Source organism: Ursus arctos, unplaced genomic scaffold, assembly GCF_023065955.2.
Source record: "Ursus arctos isolate Adak ecotype North America unplaced genomic scaffold, UrsArc2.0 scaffold_5, whole genome shotgun sequence".
Lineage (NCBI taxonomy): Eukaryota > Metazoa > Chordata > Mammalia > Carnivora > Ursidae > Ursus > Ursus arctos.
Genome location: NW_026623067.1, coordinates 24,573,929 through 24,591,205, shown reverse-complemented (window position 1 = coordinate 24,591,205; position 17,277 = coordinate 24,573,929). Strand labels below are relative to the sequence as shown.

Sequence of the window (17,277 nt, the reverse complement as noted above, 5' to 3'; positions counted from 1 at the left end):
GTGTGGCAGCTACGTTCTCCAAATTTCTAGTGCGTGGTTCTGTTTCTCTTCTGCTGCTTGCTTTCCAGAAGTTATCATTTATATGTACGTATTTGAAAATATCCATTAGAATTTTTTTGAACCCTGAGTTATTTAGAAGTCCGTTTTATGTTTCCAGGAGTTTAGAGAAAAGTCTAACATTCCTACCTTAGTCATTTCTAACGTGATTGTGTTACGGTTAAATTGGAAATTTGTTGGTGCTTTTTTTTTTTATGGTTTCTGGGCGGTCATTCGTTGGTAAATGTTTCATGTGTGCTTGGGAGGACTGTATATTCTCAAGTTGTTAGGTACACATTCTGCTTATATCCTTTAAGGCAAGTAATTGATTGTGGATTTAAAGGTCATATAATTACCGGGTTTTTGTCAACTTAACCTTTCAGTAAGTGAGATACACGTACTGAAGTGCTCCCTTGTGATGGTGGATTTGTTAATTTTCATCTGCGGTTTAATCATTTCGTTGTTGGATATATTTTGAGTTCTGTTTGGTACAGGTGATTTTTGGAATTTTACCTATTTCTGTTGCCATGAACCTTTTTACCACAATGACACCCTTTGTTACAAAAATATGTATTTCTTGAGCCCTTCTTTCTGTATTAATACATCTCATTTTGCTTTCTTTGGTTCATGTTGACCTCATATATTTTTCTCCTTTTATTTTCAACTTTGTCAACTTTGATTCTTTTTTCAAAAATTTTTATTTATTTTAGAGAGAGGGAGGGAGTGTATGAGAGGTAGGAGGGGCGGAGGCAGAGGGAGAGACCCTGGAGCAGACTCCCGGCTCAGCACGAGCCCGACTAAGGGCCGGATCCCATGACCCACAAGATCACGACCTGAGCTGCAACCAAGAGCTGACTGCGTAACAACTGAGACACCCAGGCGCCGCCCATGACCTCATTTTAAAACGCTGTTTTGTGAATAGCATCTAGGCAGTCTGATAATCTCTCTTCCTTAGTTGAAAAATCATATTCATTTACGTTTAGTTTTACTCATCAATTGGATTAATGTCTATCATATTACTTTGTAGTTTTCCTATATCTTGACTTTTCTCTCTCCAAATTGAGTTTATTCGTTTATTTTCATCTCTCTTTTTTCCCTTCCATTTGCTTGGAGGATATGGACTGTGTGTAGTTTTTTAGAGGTTACACTTGAAATTTTACCATGTATATGTATCTCAACAGAGTCCAACATCAGTCTTACATAAATGCTTTTCCAAGCACTACAGGAACTTAGAAATTCTTATTATCTTTTGGCCATTATTTCAGATGTAAGCATCATTATCATTTTATATGATATTTGTTTAGATTTACATATATTCCAGTTTTATTTTTCATTTTCTTCTCACATCTTAGATCTTCTGTATGGGGCAGCTTTTTCCATTTCCTAAAATACATCTTCCTTTAGTGAAGGTCTCCTGAGTGCACTCTCTTCGTACTTCTTTATTTTATTATTATTATTTTTTAAAGATTTTATTTATTTATTAGACAGAGAGAGAGACAGCCAACAAGAGAGGGAACACAAGCAGGGGGAGTGGGAGAGGAAGAAGCAGGCTCCCAGCAGAGGAGCCTGATGTGGGGCTCGGTCCCAGGACTCTGGGATCACACCCTGAGCTGAAGGCAGACGCTTCATGACTGAGCCACCCAGGCACCCCCTGTACTTACTTCTTTAAACACGTGCTTCTTTCATCCTTATTTGTTAAGCGCATTTTGCTGGGGACACCGGTTTGCCTGATCTCTGTTGTCCTTCGTGTTTCAATGGCGTTCTTCCACTGCCTTCCAGCCTTCATGACTGCTGTGGAGAATCTTGCTATACATCTAATCGTTTCTCTGTAGGTGATTTGTCTTATATTCTGTATACTTTGGGATCTTTTATTTTGTCTTTGGCATTTTGCTTGTTGACTGCAATATGTCAAGGTGTGAGTTTGTTTCTTTCTGTGCTATTTGTTTTTTTTTTTTTTAATTTTATTTATTTATTTGACAGAGAGAGAGACAGCCAGTGAGAGAGGGAACACAAGCAGGGGGAGTGGGAGAGGACGAAGCAGGCTCCCAGTGGAGGAGCCTGATGTGGGGCTCGATCCCAGAATGCTGGGATCACGCCCTGAGCCGAAGGCAGACGCTTAAGGACTGAGCCACCCAGGCGCCCCACTTTCTGTGCTATTTGATACGAGTTTTGCATCCTCTCTCTGAAGATGTTTGCTTTTCGTCAGTTATGGAAAGCCATCAGACATTGTCCTCTTGAACACTGTCCTCTTCTGAGAATGCACTTGGATGATTTTGTAACCTTCCTGTTTGACCCTCCTGCTTCACCCTCTGTGCGCTGCTTTGTGACTTTTAAATATTGACCACAGTTCCCTAATTTTTTCTTCCATTCTATACACTCTGCCGCTCAGTATTTCGATTGAGTTTGAAATTTAAATGCTTCTCTCTTTTATTTCTGCAAGTTTGGTTTGATTCTTATTTAAATCTTCCTGATAATTTTGTAAGTCTCTTATTGCTGGCTCATTCTAAAAAATTACCTATTCAGTGATTTCATATGTATTTTCTATTCTCTTAGTATCATTCTAATATTGAAACTATCAAGCCATTGTATCCATGGGTTTGTGTTTCTGCTGAATTCGTTTGTAGCTGCTTATTTCCTTGTGTCTGGTGATTTTTGTTGTTGTTGTTGTTGTTATTGTTATGAGATACTGTTAGTTCTGGTTAATCTCCAGGGATTGTATGAGCCTAAATTAGGGATACTTTTTTCAGAGAGGATTTGTGTTTGGTACTTCTTGGAGCTGGGGCTGGGGTGCCACTGACCTGACAGACAGACACCTCACTGGCATTTTTGGAGGATGTAGGCTAATGCATGGCTCCCAGATTCCGCACCCCCCCCCCCAGATGGTAGCATTCACAAAACTTAGCCACCCAAGCCCTGTACTAGTGTTGAAATTTACCCTCAGGTAGACTCCAGATTTCTGTTCTGATTGTTCACCCCTCTGGCTTCATTTTGACCTTTTCTGCCCTCTTTTGGAATTCCCTTACACGCTTCCCCTACTACAGAGAAAAGGTGTTGTCGTCTATCTAGAATCAGTGTGTCCCCAGTCCTCTGTATTGCCAAACTCCCATATGCCAGATCCGGTTCACTCCCAGCGGTATGCGTAGCTTTTCGGCACACATTCAGGCTCACACACACTTTCTGAGTACTCACCCCGGGCCAGACTCGGCCCTAGATGCTGCGGGGAGCAATATGCCTGAGAGCGGGGAATCTGGTTGGAAAAACGAGCACGCACACCACAAATGATTCTACAAGGCAGCGTGAAATATGTGTTCAAATAGAGGCACAGCCATGGTGCACGGCAAAGGCTAAGGAGCGAGGGCTTCACTCCCTCCGGGGAGAGCTGTGAATCGTGTGAGGCTCTCAGCGTCAAGCTCCTGCATTGAATATAAGCTTCCATTTCATAACCACGCAAGGGCGTGCAGCCGGGCGGGAGTTAAATCAAGTCTCTTTCATGTTAAGAGTGACAGATGGGGAGGGCACGCGCTTACTGCAGAAATCGGGGGGAACATTCCAGACAGCCCATGCTGCTCTTCTAGTCACAGACCTCCACTTGTCCTAGGAAATTATTTAGAAGGTGCGCGGCTGAAAAAAGGTGAACACATTTAGGTATTCCAAATATTTCTCAGGAAAGAAAAGCAGCCAATGCTTATCCTATTAAAGGGAACTTCTGAAGTGACTACTGTTTGTCTACTGGTGTTTTCCATTATAACCCCATTTTAAGACCGTTGTAACTTGACTGTAAAAATTCTCTCTAGGTGAAAACTTGCCATGCCAGAGCACTCCCTTGGAATAATGCCTACCTTTTTTGTTTTGTTTTGTTTTAAACCTGATTTGGTTTACATTAGCCAAGCTCTTTGAAAGTCACAAGAAGACAACAAAGCCCTTAGTATTGGAGAAAATTGATTCTTTTTATAGATGTTTGCAGTCTTTTCTGCATGAAAGAAAAAAAATCAGACTTAATGCTCTCCTTAATGTACAAAACAAATATCCAATTTTAGATAAGAAGTCTTCATGCACTGCATCCAAAATTATAATACTGAAGCTATATAGTGTCTACTAAAGGAAAAAGGGTGTTTTTATTTTTTTAAGAACAGATGCAGTTCTAAGAGACCATCTCGCTGAAGCATAACCCAGTATGTGGAACTAGCCCAGAAGTAGGCAGTAGTTTGGTTATTTCTACCGAGTTAGAGGAACTTTACCAAGAGAGTGGATTGTACTGTAAAACCCCGAGTGATAATCGGAGGCGTTAATATTATTTGCTATTAATATATGCTTGGCATTAGGGAACAAAAGGAGACACAGAGGGGGACAGAGAAGGATGTTCCACTCAAAGGACATGAGACCTTTAGATAAGAAGCTGAAATGTTGTTTTCTTGGTGGCTTCAGTTTCCCCATGATTCTTTTCTGGAAGTGCTGAATGAAATTCTAGTGATTCAGCGACATAATCCTGGATATGCAAAAACAGCCTCTTTAATTGCCTGAACAAAGAGAAAGCCATCTGGTCTACCACTGAAGGACTTGTGGGCTCTATTGTATTTAGAGTGAGTGTGCGTATCTACAAAGGGGTGCCTTTTTAAAATCTGCTAAGGATACATTTGATTATATGCAATATTCAACTTGTTTACTAGCTTTAGAATCTAACTGCTGAGGGGCATCTGAGTGGCTTAGTTAGTTAAGCGGCTGCCTTTGGCTCAGGTCATGATCTCAGGGTCCTGGGATCAAGCCCCGTGTCAGGCTCCCTGCTCAGCAGGGAGTCTGCTTGTCCCTCTGCCTCTCCCCCAGCTTATGCTCTCTCTCTCTCTTTCTCACTCACTCTCTCTCTCTCAAATAAGATCTTAAAAAAAAAGGAGAATCTACTGAGTAAGATGTGACTCTCTGTGCTGTGGTAACAGAGAAGAACATTTTATTCGTAACCTTGAAAGTCAAGGAGGTGAGAAGGAATGGAGAGGAATGGAGAGCAGATTAGGGGTCCCAGAGTATAAGAAGGAGGCTGGGGGCACAAAGTGGGCGAGGCTATAGAATGGCAGGACATGGGATTCTTGAGGTGATGAAAATGTTCTGTATTTTGACTACATCACTGTCAATATTTTGCTTGTGACTTTGTACTCTAGTTTTTGAAGATGTTATCATGGGGGGGGACTGGGTAAAGGATGAATGGGATTTCTCTGTATTATTTCTTTTTACTAAAAAAGCAATTTTTAAAAGTTGTATTTATTTAAGTAATCTCCACCCCTAATACAGGACTTGAATTCACGACCCTGAGATTAAATCACATGCTTTTCTGACTGAGCCAGCCAAATGCCCCAAAAAGCAATTATTTTTTTTTTTGGCCTTAATGAAATATAATTGACATATTACTATTAGATTCATCAAACAAGGAGGCCATTAGACTGAGATGGCTTTAATACCTTAGTAGCTTACATAAGCAAACGAAAACCTAAGCCTATAGTGCCTCAAGATAAAGAAATTGAAATCAAAAGACAACTTGCTGCAAAAAGCCAACTAGGCTTTCCCAAATAATGCTACCATTTACACTCTAGCCAATCAGATAATTCTCCGGCTTTGCTTTCACGTCTTCTCTATAAAAGTCTTTTTCCCAGCTCCTGCTGATGGAGAGCTCCTGACCACTTTATGGTTTGGTGCTGCCCAATTGAAATAGCTTTTTGCTCAAATAAACTTTAAAAGGTTTACTATGCCCCAGTTTATCTTTTACGATGTAACACTGTATAAGTTTTGTATCATGTGATGATTTGATACATGTATATCTGGCTAAATGATGACCAGAATAAAGTTAGTTAGCATTTCACCTTACACAGTTGTCATGTTATATGTGTGGGGTGAACGCTTCTCATTTTTACTCTTTAGTAACTTTCAAATATACAGTATAGGATTGTTAAATATAGTCACCCTGCTGGGTATAATATCCCTAGACCTTATTGGTCTTATTTGTTTTTTACTTCTTATTTTTTTAGATTGATTTATTTTTTTTAGAGAGTGAGAGCTCAAGAGTGGGGGCAGGGGCACAGGGAGAGAATCTTCAAGCAGACTCCCCTCTGAGCACCAAGCCCCACACGGAGCTCCATCTCATGACCCATGAGATCATGACTTGATCCCAAACCAAGAGTTGGATACTCAACCGAATGAGCTACCCAGGCGCCCCTCATTTATCTTATAAGTGAAGCTAGGTACCCTTTGTCCCCCTTCACCCATTTGCCCCATCCCCCACTTTGTATTATTTCTTACAACTTCATGTCAATCTGTAATTATACAAGACTAAAAAGTCTAGTTAAAAATAATAGTATGTTTACTTGAACAGGACATATAATGAAAAGCAAGAATGGTAACAACATGGCATCTTGTGGAACAGGGACTGGTAAGCTCTGACCAACAGGCCAAGTCTGGACCACTGCCTGTGTTTGTAAGTCGCCTTTTCCTGAGACACGGCTATGCTCAGTAACGTACTTGCTGTCCATGGCTGTGTTTGTACCACAGTGCCAAACCAGAGTCGTTGCCAGGGGGACTCAGTGACTCACAAAATATTTACTACCTTGCCCTGTACCAAAAAAAAAAAAAAAAAAAAAAAAAACTGACCCCTGATCTAGAATATAAGCTTTACAAGAGCAAGGAAAGCATTTTGTCAGCTTGTTTATGACCGTAAGCCTGACATCCTGCCTTGTGCGTTGCAGATGCAAAAGAATTATTTGTTGAATTACAGAAGCAACATATTATGAAAATGTGAGTTTGCTATGGAGAGAATGATTGAGAGAATTTAAAATAACAGAGTGGAATCATGACTATACATTTGTAAAGACCGGGGAATGGAAAGACAAGGATGCCTGCTTTTTCCAGACTGATCAAGGAAGAGGGCTGCAGGTCTCACATAAGCCCCCGGTATCTACATGAGAGCGATGAAATGGAAAGACTTTTAAAAGGCGTGAATTAACTGTGTATAGGGTCTAATGCAGTTCTAATTCACCATTATTCAGGCATATTATTTCCTTCTGGGTGCAGAACATTTAGCAGTAGTTCGGTCTTGGAGGTATGCTTATAGTTAAGGCACTAAACCTGATAAATTTGTTTGGAAGATTTACATCCGTTTATGGGGAAGGCACCTTGTTATCTCATTAGACTGACATCTCCTGTCTCGCTGGTTCACGAGAAAAAATATTAAGAACAGAGTGAGAAAAGGCAAACATTTGAGTTGGCTGTAGTTTTGCACTCTTGATGATACCAATGAAGCTTTCCATGTAAATGGACTCTTTCGGATATATTCTGTAAGGTGAACCTGTCCGTTGGTAGAAGCTTGTACATTGTTAGCAGAAAGTTGCCATTCTCCAAGGGAGGGATGATTTTATCATCCTGGAGTGTAAAGAACAATTCCCAGGGAATTGGGTCGGGATTGGGAGGAAGAGAAGTGGAAGTGAGGAAAGCAGAATTTGGAGCCAGACAAAACTGGATTTGAATCTCAGGGCCAGGAACAATTTAATTATCCTTGCTTTGGCTCATCCGAAATGAGAAAACGATTTCTGTCTCATAGGGGCCTTCCAAGGATTAAGTAAGGTTAGAGACCGCTCAGGAATGAACTCCTAGACACTCGTACAGTGTTCACACCTTTTCATTGGACCAGAGCACAAAGGACAGAGAGGTGAGAGAAAGAAGGGTCTTCTAGGTGACTGCAGAAGGGGATTCTGTCCCCCGAGGGACACTGTCTCCTAGCTGCTTCTGTGGGGGATATGACCAAGGTTATTTGCATCGTGCCCGAGCATGGTCCTGTGGTCTGTCTAAATGATGGGTCTGCAGGGTCGTGTTATTCACATAACATAGCTGACTGATCCAAACAAACAAAACCCTCTCTGCGGTAGTCAGTGCATTGGACTCAAGAGAAGTTTCTGGTAAAACTCTTGCTTCTCAATGCTGGCATAAAATGAAGAGTGATGGCTGACCGCAGCCAGGGGAACGTGCTGGAATCCATCCCCCCACACTCCATGTTTGGCATTCTGTTTCAACCCACAGGCCAGTGCTGGCCCAGATTGCTTGATTAGAATGTTTTCTTTAGGAAATAACTTCTTGTTACAAAATCTGTATTGTGACAGGCGTCCTTTTCTCTTATCAAGTTAAACAGGCAACACTAAAAAACGCTCTTCTCGGAGAGCCCAGGCTTTATCCTTTCCAACACAGAGGCTTTGACCTTGAGCTCGTTCCCGCAGCAACACCGTAGCTGCTGTTAGTTTTACAGACTGCCTGTCAATGACCGTGGCCATTTTCCGAATTCCGAATGTAGCAAAATTATGATGAAGCACGTTTACCGCGGATAGCAATTTATTATTGTACTATCGCAATTTAAGGAGAAAATGTGACAACAAGAAAGGTAGACAGAAGGTGCCGGGACTATCTAGGGATTATTACCTTGCCTAAGCTAGGGGAAAATAATAAAATGCATTTCAGAATGTCGGCTCTGGGTACATAGCTGCTCTCACGACACACGCTCATCCAGGGATCACCCCCCACGCAGCCACGGGGCAGGGCCGGGACGGTGCGCACTCCAGCTATGCATTTTTAGGAAATCTTGTTAAATTATTCAATGCAGCCAGTATTTTTTTTTCCATTTTCTTTTGTAGCATTATTTGTCATTTTTGTCATTTCCAGGACCAAAAGCTACATCTCTAGGCAAGTAATCCCCCACAGAACTCCTGTTTTCTCTTCCCCCAGTGGCCATTAGTTTCAATCTGAATTATTTTCTTCACTTTACAAATGTTGGATATTACAGGCCAAACGAGAACTGAGGAATGGTGTACTTCCAGCTGGTATGTTAATTGGCCACTGTTTATTCAACAGCAGCATTAAGAATATAAAAACCTCATCACTAGTCTTCTCCGAAAAGCCTCTGCAAATAATGGCACTTATATAAAACTTAAGGCCTGAATGTGTCTTGTTGATGGGTAACGTAGTATTAGCATATTAAAATCATTACTAACCAGGGTCGGAATATGCGTTCGGAAGCCTGTCAGTGTGCTAATGGTGGCAGTCTTGGAGACTTCACATCTGCTACAGGATTAATTACTCGCATAAAACAGTATCATTTCCTTACATCTCCTGCGAGGAGGAGCCGCTGCTGGAGTGATTTATGGGCCTGAACGATGTACAAAGGAATCAACGGGAATGTTACCCGGTGGACTGAGAGATCGGCTCTTGATTCACTTGAGAAACAAGCTGAAGGACCTCAGTGGTTGTAACATTTGCTTCTTGAGGCCCACAGGCAATCAGAAAGACATGTCTGGCACAAACTCTGGAAAACGAACTTTTAAATGGCCAAGACTGCCTTCCCCCAGACACCTTTGTGTAGGAGGAGAAAAGGGAAGAGGTGAAGCCAGGTCATGGGGAACTTGGCCCCAAGGGGCAGGTGAACTGGCTGCTGTTTATTGATGGCACATTTTCTAGATGCTCCTACCCTGCGTGCCTTGCGATCCAGCCCAGAGGTGACTTAAAAGGTCCGTGCTGGTGTCTCCCTCTTACCACCATACTTTCTGCTTGCTGTCAAGCTGATGGAGATGCCGTCTGAGAAAGAGAGGCAAAGGAAAGTAAAAGAATTTGAGCGACGATTTATTGTTTCTAATGGAAACTAGGAGATAATAGTTCACAGGCTGCAGTGAAGACTGGCAAGGACCCTTAAGCTACTGTGTGACAGTTAGCCCAAATGGAAGCAGGAGGTAACCTATGGCCTGGGGCCCCGAGCACCCCTCCTGTTGTGTTGTCCCCCATTCCAGCCAAGTAGCTTTGTCCTTCCTGAAACCCCCCTCCAGGACACGACGAATTGCCCACCCTGGTTTTAACTCTTCTCTGTTTCTGATATGAGAAAAACAGACCTTCCAAATGCCACTAATCCTTGAGTTTAGAAAGGTCCTCCCATTTGTTGTTTCTACTTCGTCTTTATTCTCCACAGGCCTCTCTTTTGGGGGGACAGAGTCCCACAGTTGGCATTTGGGTGGTTCATGCTATAGTAAGTGCTGAAGAAGCCAAGACAATTTCCAGAGTCTTGCAGCATCATTGTAATTAGAGAAGCAATTATAGTGACGTTAGTGGTAATTTAAATTGATCAGCTGGATATCAGATGATGAGTTGTTTGGAACTGGCAGATCTAATGAATATCCACTTGGCGAGCAGACTTGCCTTTCAAGAAACAAAGATAAAGCCTGGCCACCTGGTTGGCCAAACCCACGAGCCCATGAACCTATGGCAATGCCATTTCTGCAGGTGACACAAAGCCCTGGGTTTTTCAGGGACAATGACAGTGCAGGTACATTGTGGTAAGTTCGGCCCTGCTTCCCCGACCCTCACTCCTGCGATTACATTTCTCCTACTTTGAACATTTACATGCTACTCTTTGCCCAGCAGATCTTGGGAGAACCCACTAGAACCTTACAGTGTGTTCTTAGAGTGTCCACATTTTTATCTTTGTTGAATGTTCTTTTTCATTAGATCAATCCAGTGCAATCCAGTGGCATTCTGATTTTCCAAGGACTTACATGAGCCTGTCCGGAATCATCTTGGCCCTAAGAATGGAGGTAATAAGAGGGAGGGTGGGGAGAGGGAGAGAATCTATGTATGGTTGGAAGATTATGAATTGAACCTGAAGGCTTGGGTTGTTTGATTGAAGAGCTGTGTTGAAATGTGAATTTTGTGGTTAAGTCATCAACATTTTATACAGTTCAAGAGAACCAATGGTCTTGAATTCTCCTAGGACTTCGGTTTGAATATGGTTGAAGTTAGAGCTGTAGAGGGGGCTCACCAGGGATTGTAAAAAAAAAAAAAAAAAAAAAAAAAAGTCCCTTGGGCCCTATTGCCCATGCGTCATGACACTGCTGACCTTTTAAGGAGGCTGGCTTCTCCTTAAGGCATTAAAGTTTTGTCTTATTTAGGGTCCTTTGACATGAGCAATCTGCATCCTGGGTGATTTAATGTTGTCTCACTTTGGCTTTGAGGTTTAGGAAGCAATAGATGTAGTCAATGTAACTTCTCAAGCCTTGAGTAAAAATACAGGAATAAAAAGACCGAGCAGGAATTTTGGCTCCCTTTCTTTCACATGCTCCTTTGTTAATTCTGGCTATAGGGCTTATTATAATAAGTAAAAATCCTCTGGAGTTTACATCTTCTATCACATACTACTCGTCCTTCAAAATCCATGTACGTATTTTCACCAGAAGTGCTAAACCTTTGAGAGAAGCAGGTCTGACAATTGAGTGTCTGGCTGGAAATCATTTACTATCGATGGTCACTCGGCTCAAGATTGTATCGCCGAAATGACTTAGGAAGAAAAATCAATAATGCTCACATATTGTGCAGCCCTCTTAGAGGATCATCTGTTTTCCCTCACAAAAGTATTCCTTGTTCCAGATCATTCTTTTGAAATGAAAGAAGAAAAAAGGCAACCTAAATCATAGCTCATTTTCTCTTATGCCCTTATTTTATTTCTGGTTCTCTTTTTGAGGGGAGGAAAAAAACAAGTCTTACGGAGAAATAGGAGCAGATTCAAGTACAGTGGAAGACCAATGTGGATGTGTTTGTATTTTAATTCCAGCACTCAGGTCTTCAGCTGAGGAAAAAAATTTACCTGGGCATATTTAATATCTCAGTTTCCAAGTTGTTAGAGGAGAAAGGGCTTTATACCCATAGAATGGCTATAATGAGTGGAGGAGTGACTTTGATTTTACATATGCATGCACAAACACACAAGGCCTAGTGGGTCACCATCGTTTCCATTCTCAGTTACACTTTCATTTTTTCATCGTTCCCTAAAGTTTTTTAAAGATTTTATTTATTTATTTATTTGAGAGAGAGAGAGAGAGAGTGCCTGGAAGTGTGCACAAGTGGGGAAGTGGCAGAGGAAGAGGGAGTGGCAGTGAATTTCAGTTTCCGTGCTGAGCACAGAGCCCTATGTGGGGTTCCTCCCAGGACCCTGAGATCATGGGTTCGGACACCCAACTGACTGAGCCACCCAGGAGCCCCATTGTTCCCTAAATTTAATTCTTAAAAATTTATAGCCGATGTTAGGTCTGGAACAAATTCTAGAACAAGGGGTTCTGATGAAATGAGGCAGGAATGGGCCTGTCTCATTGGGGAGGGGAACAAAATAACTCATTGGAATGTGCAGTTGGAATCTGTCTGGAGTACACATACAACAAAAGCTGGATGAGGAGTCAGCTGGACCAGATTTCCCTTAGTTGCTCAGAAGAGAAGCATGGAAAAATGACCTCATCTCCAGATTGACTTGGAACTCTCCTTGGTGCTGAGATAGTACGTGAGGGAAGGGTCCCCACATGTTGTGGATCTAAGTGTGTCTGATGCGTTGCCCTCGGGCAGGAAGTCCCATGCTGGGTTGTGGAGCATGAGAGTGTGGAGATTATTTTACAAGGAACAAGGACACGGCATTAAATAACTTGGAAGTCATGACGAGAACATTATTCCTTTGAGAGTTCTCCTCTCCGGTACTTATCATCAGTGTTCGTATGTCTGTGAGAACCCAGGTGACCTCATCTCCTACCACCTCTCTCTTCCTTGTCGCTTTATTTTAATGAGATGAAAGTTCTAGGTATGCTTATTCCTTGATCTAAATTTTACTTGCATATCTGATTGTTAGTTTTCAAGGATTTCAGCTCTGGTTTTCATTTGAGAGACCTAATGCCTACCCTGATAGAGAGCATGAAAGGATAATTCTATTCTACTCCTTGCTCTATTTTTGACACCACCATTTACCATTTGCTTCTGTTGAATCATTCAGCTCAGTAATACCAAACTCACCTCCCAAAAAGTGAGGGTAACTTTGACTTTCTTAAATGTGCTTTCAGCTATTGCTGCTTATCTATAATTTGTGGTTTCTATTTCCAACTGATAACAGAAATGCCAACATGCCAGCAAAAATGGCATTGCTCTAATAGCTTCCTCTATCCTAAAAAACAGGACAATTAAAGCACTATAGACTCTTCTGTTACAGTGCATGTTTATTTAATGTGAATTGGCTGAAACACAATTGGTAAACAGAAAGGATGTCAGTAGAATGCAGCAGTCATGGGGATTTGCACAGAATTTTCCCAAGCACATTAACGTTTGGAAATAATTAGAAGCAAGTTTTCTTACAAAGAGAAATCTTTGGCCAGACATGAAGACCTCAAGAAAAAAATCCAAAAATCTTATAGAACCGACTTCCTTTAGTGCTAGTAATGTCTGGCATGGGGGTTCAAGGATGGCTAACTCTTCACTGTGTTCAGCCATCTGAGGAGGTCACCAGCACAGAGAAAGAAGCTAAAAAGACATTTCCTACTGTATTAAAATAAAGGATCTTATTTTTAGTTTTGATGAAACTGGTCTCTACTGGAAGCACATGGCTTGAGGGACTTAGATCTGAAGGGAGGAAACTAGGGTTTCAGGTTTCAGACCACAGATAATCCATTGACTATGGTGCTGGGTGCTAATGTCAGCGGCAAGTTAACTGTGTCCATGTATTTATGAAGGTTGGTAGTCTTTTTGTTAGGTCTTCAGTGACAAAGTTCCATAGATTTTGTCTCGATGTCCTCAACACTATTTTCCCTCAAAGCCCTGTTATTTTTAGCGTGGTTTTACAGAATGCCTGGTTATGGGATACGTGGACATACGGTTATCACAGAAATGCTTGTAAAACATCTTGAATAATTCAAATCAATATCCCTTTTTTAAAAAGAAGATTTTATTTATTTGTGAGAGAGGAAGTGAGCAAGTAAAAGAGAAAAGGAGCAAGGGGGAGGGGCAGAGGGAGAGGGAGAGGCAGACTCCCCACTGAGCAGGGAGCCCGATGCGGGACTTGATCCCTGGACCCCAGGATCATGACCTGAGCCGAAGGCAGACGCTTAACTCACTGAGCCACCCAGGTGCCCCTAAACTACTATTCTTGGGCATGACTGTAACCAGTCTTTCACCAACACAGGAAGGGCAGCCCAACACAGCACTGCATGGAGATGTCAGTCCGAGGGCCCCTGACACTCAGCACGTGGAGCCTCAAATGCTCACTAGTGATTTTGGTGGCCTCTCCATTCTCCTTCCCGTCCTGTGGGACAGAGATGCTGCTGGCTGTGTTGAAGATGATTGAGGAATCTTCCAATCCAGGCAACTCAGCCTTTATTCCTCAGCGCACTCTCTGCTTTGTTTGGGATCTTTAGTCGTCTCTATAGTGTTGTGCATGGTTCTCCATTTCTACCTGGATGCATCAGAAAAAAAGATGTTGAAATTTTGGCAACATGGAAAGTGGTGTGCATGCCCCTCAATTTATATTCATATTCTATAGCTTGACTTCTGCGATAGGGAGAGAACCAGATTCTAGTTCTAACTCAGCCAGTAATGAGTTTTGTGACATTGGTCCACTGATGTCCCCTGTAATTTGGCAGCCAGAAACTGCAAATGATAATAAATAGTCTTCCCATCCCAATGTCCTTTCCTGGCCTGGCATGTGAAGTACTTGCCAGTTACTGTGTCCCTTGTTGTGAAGTCTCCAGAATACTCAAATCCCTCTTCTGTGTTTGGCCTTACGGATTTGGCCAGTGCTTGGTCCCCTATCCAGTGGCAGCCAGCTCGTAGGCTGGCCTGTGGCCTATCAGGGATGTGGCCTGAGGGCTTAGTCTAGCCGCTCCACACGAGCTAACCAGCTGGCTCTCTCACGTGAGTAGCTTGAACTCCGGACTCCCAGAATTAGTTGGTGGTGGTAGGAGCAGGTGAACCAGGGACCCAGCCACAGGGAGAGTAGCTGCGTCATCTGCCCCCTCAGGGCCCTGGAGCGGGGAACAGTGGAAATCACCAGCTGAGGGGACAAGATGGCTTGAAGGCTGGTGTCGCAGTGAGTCTCAGCTGCTATTCTAGTCTCTGAGAGTTGGCAGGGCAGAATCCAAATGTTTCCTGACTTCCTGGCTTTCCGGTGAATTCTGACGCCATGTTGTGTTTTACCACTGCTTGGCTCAGTGCTGAGGATAGGGGTGGGGGTGGGGTGGGGGAAGGTTGAGCCCAGTTGCATTCACATACTGGTGCAGGGCCTTTCCAGCTCACCTGTTCTCCAGGAGGGGCACAGTTGCCTGTCCTTCTTTGAGGGTCCATAAGTGTTCAGAGTTACCAGAACTAAGGTTAACTTACTGGGATTGACAAAGCATGGGGTAGCTTGGCATTATTTGCCCAGAGGGTCCCTGAAGATGTGCTGTCTGCTGTCACAGCAAGGCTTTTGTGGGGAACCTTGCAAAGGAGAGGTGGCACAGCTCTCTGGAGCAGGGAGCTGCATTGTTCAGGGTGGGGACCAGTCCGTCTTTGGAGGCTGACCGGTTCCCAGTCACCGCAGGGAAGGCCAGGGAACCTGATGTCTCTACTGCCTCATGGTCCCTCTGAGCCCTGCCTCATTGGAGGCCTGCATATGTCCCCTTCCTTTGGTTCACTACTCACCACCCCTCTCTCCCGCAGCCTTGGGAAACCTGAGGTTATCTTGGTGTAGTCGTCAAGGAACAGGTGCTAATTTGGATTCTTCGTGTTTTTGATATATTTTGAGTCATGTCTATTCCTCTTGCTGGAGGACACTAGAACCTCAAGACCTGATCCAGTCGGAGACTTCCTTCTTCTTTGCTTTTTGCAACAGCAGCTCTTCCTGGAGGCAGCGAATGCCATGGGCCTCGCTGCTTGCTGAGGACGAGTCAGGAGGGCAGTGTGGATAGGGGACCCTATAGTGTAATGAAGAGAGGATAAAAGAACTCGGGCTACTTAATGTGGGCAACAAATCCCATGACCTTTTGAGGGTAACCTGAGTACACGTCTCTTCTGTGCATCTTGATAACTTTATTTGAGTCTATATAGAGCAAAAAGTTTCCACACCGCAGTAAGTGCGTGATCTGTTTCAGGTAATAAGATAGGTTATGGGAAATCTCTGTTCCTTGGGGGGCCTTTGAAGTTTGTTAAGGTGTGACCTGTGTACTGAAATGGAGACCATCAGGGCACCAAGATAGCAATCAAACAGTACCTCGGGAACTTCCCTTCATGAGGGATCCAAGGCCCCCAATGAATTCAAGTAGCCAAACCAAAGAAAACGCTTGGAAAGGAGCAAAATCAACAGCTAGAATCTCTGATTGCAGCCTGAAAGCCACGGCATGTTGCCTTGAAACCCCCACCAAGCTTTCTCTTGAACATGCTCGTGTACAGGTGAAGTTCCTCGCCAAGGTGAACAGTTGCAATCAAATGGAACGAGGGAGAGAGGACCTCAGGGCCAGGGGCCGTATTTACCCAAGAGGCTTTTAAAAACCACGAAAATATATAATGAAAAAAATCTTCCAGTTTTTAAGGAGTGCGGTTTTGATGATCTGGCATATGTATTGCTCCTTTTGTGAGGTGTTCTGTAGCTGGAGTCAAGAAACGTTTTGTACAGGCAGCGTGATAAGCCTTGTGTCAGCACGATGTCCTCTCCCTGCAAGGAGCTCGGTCTGGGGTGGTTCACAGGACACCGCATTGCCCGGGAAGCTACAATTATTTAAGGAGATTATTATGCTGGGGACAAAGGACAAGGGAAAACAAAAAGGTCATTTGCGTTTCACGGTTTCTAACGGGGCAAGAATGCAAACACGTGGTGAGTGCTCCTAAAATGAAATGTGTCTGAAATGTACAGAAAGTCTCACTTGTGGTGCAGTCAGCCATCTTGATTAAATTTTGCCTCAAAATTCTCTAGTAACTGGGAAGCTGCGTTAGCTCTCTGTTGATCAGTATCTTTCTTAAAATATTTTCCTTTAAGAAACAAGTGTCCATAGTCGTATTTCACCATGAGCTTGCACAGCTAATTGCCAGGCACCTCAGTTATAAATACAACTATCGTTATATATCATAGATTGTAACTAGTTAAGTGGAGGGGACACGACTGGTTCGTTTTGCATATTTTACGGTGTCTTACCCCTAAAGGGTCAGTAAATACTTGCTGATCTGACATATTTTTTTATGAATTCTCATGCAGTTCTTCTTTGCCTCCCCCCAAGTCTGTCATTAATTTATTTAGTCAGTACTTACTAAATGGCAGCTACATGCTCTGACAAGAACTGCATGATACATGTGGTGATCAAGCTATCATGGTGCATCTTCATTAGAAGTTTAAGTTCATTTGGAGGCAGGAGCATCCCCCCCTAACCCTGATGCAGGCATGCTGGCCCCTGCACTAGGCTTTGT

The 17,277-nt window shown here is 43.0% G+C and overlaps 1 protein-coding gene across 13 annotated transcripts in view; it reads left to right on the top strand.

Moving 5' to 3' along the window:
* Positions 1–17,277, top strand: part of ZNF608 (zinc finger protein 608) — a 745,410-nt gene that overhangs the window by 176,022 nt on the left and 552,111 nt on the right. For all 13 annotated transcript variants that reach the window (XM_057306992.1, XM_057306984.1, XM_057306986.1 and 10 more), the window contains one exon: positions 10,552–10,637. The gene's annotated coding sequence lies outside the window, so the exon portion shown is untranslated. The remainder of the gene's footprint in view (positions 1–10,551; positions 10,638–17,277) is intronic.